Raw genomic sequence first — 1922 nt, 5'->3', positions numbered from 1 at the left:
AGTGTAGAGACTGCTCTTCCTACGTACCTGTTGTGCTGTAATGGCTTGTGACAGCTGGCACGTCGTGGTTCAATATGATGATGTTTGGGACTAAACACCATCCCTGGGATGCTGCAATGTGCTTGTTGCAGGACAAAATATTCATGGAATGTCAACTCCATTTGCTGTTCCATCAAGAACTATGGGGAGGTAGTCAACAGTCTCCCCAGCAAAAGATGACTGTGAAAGTAAGATTCAAGAAATTGCTACTTTGTCTGGTAAATGACTACTAGAACTACATCTGTAGTGTCTAAAAGTAGGCTAAATAGCAGTGCTTGGAAGGCAGCAAAAGATGGATATATGGAAGACAGAATTGGATACAAGAAAGAAAGCCAATCAGTATGCAGATATTATCATGCTGGCATCACTGTTAGGCATATTTTGAATCCAAGTCAATCTTATGTTTCAGCAGAATTGATTTCAGTAGACTGCCATTAGCATGTTGCTAAACTAACAGCACAAAACCCAATAAAAAGCATAAAAATACACACATATAGTAGAACACAGATACTGCTTAAAACTATCCATTTGTATTCACATTAAGCTATATTTGTCAATATTCTTCAGTATGATGCAAAAAAAAACGTTGGCTCTGTATGCAGCTCACAGTTAGCGCAGTTAGTTAACAGTTAACTGTCTTCATAAGGTGTTAAACTAAACTTTTTTTCATTATTATGAAATTCAAATCAAATTTTATAATGTACATTTGATACTAATCTTAACTGAGACTGCTACTGTTGCTTTAGTTACCGCCTCAAATGCAATTTCTGTTCACAAGAGTTTGTTTAGCATTCTGACTTAATGTAGCCTATGCTAACTCTGAGTTACATTTGAAATAGCTGCTGTATTGTACTTACAGTATATGTTTAATAAAATTACAAAAGCTCCCCAAAATGCCCTCTAATTTGAACCATGGCAGCAAAAAATGGTATCTGGCTTTCTGTCTGTCTGGACCCTATAATGAGTGTATGTACCACAAAACAGGCCTGGGCAAGTCAGGCGCTTAAACTCTAATGTGGAAACCAAATCTCAGATGAGTGTTACCAAGAAACACCCTGAAAAGCTCCCCAAAATGCAGGAAGGGTTTGTGGATTAGTGCACTAAATGCAAACTCTGCAAAGTTCATCCTGGGTAAGATTTCCGCTTGTTCAAATCTTCATTAAACATGCATTCTTGAACTTCAAATTGGATAAGAATTCGAAATTGTCTGAAGGGAGAGTATACTTATAGATGAACGTGTGTGCTCTTGTTTGCACATTTAAAGTCTGCTTTAAAAAAAAAAAAAAAACATTGACTCTGTAATTAATCCAGTACTGGGTTGCTTAAACACATCAAAGCACACCTTGTGAAGCTATATATCGCTTATACATCTTCAAAGGAAAGGTATACAACAGTTACGTACGTCGTCCAATGATTAATAGAGAAGGCTTCTTCGTTTTTCACTCATCTTAAAAGTTACAAAAGATGAAAGACTGACTTTAATGAAGCAATAACTGAAATTAAGCTTTATACACGTATGGAATAGCTTTTTGTGACATTTTATTTTACACAGTAAAGGTAAAAATTTATACGATTTTCTTTCCAATAGACTTCATATAGATGAAAATAGCCGCCTTTAAGGACATAGAACATGCCTCCTTATCTAACAACCTATAGCCTGTATTTATAGATATGGCTACATCTTGGCACTATTTTTAGCTGTAGCCCAAGAATTAGTATGTTGTCATTTGGCTGAGCTCTGAGAGGTGTGATAAAAGCGCCCTCTCCTGGACATGAAGTTAATTACATCTCCGCATTTCTTTGAGGCCTATTCATAAATTCATTAAACTGAACCTACAATGGCCTCCACACACACACACACACACACACACACACACGCGTCT

The sequence above is a fragment of the Sinocyclocheilus anshuiensis genome, unplaced genomic scaffold, assembly GCF_001515605.1.
Source record: "Sinocyclocheilus anshuiensis isolate Anshui unplaced genomic scaffold, SAMN03320099.WGS_v1.1 scaffold584, whole genome shotgun sequence".
NCBI lineage: Eukaryota > Metazoa > Chordata > Actinopteri > Cypriniformes > Cyprinidae > Sinocyclocheilus > Sinocyclocheilus anshuiensis.
This window is presented reverse-complemented; position numbering follows the sequence as displayed.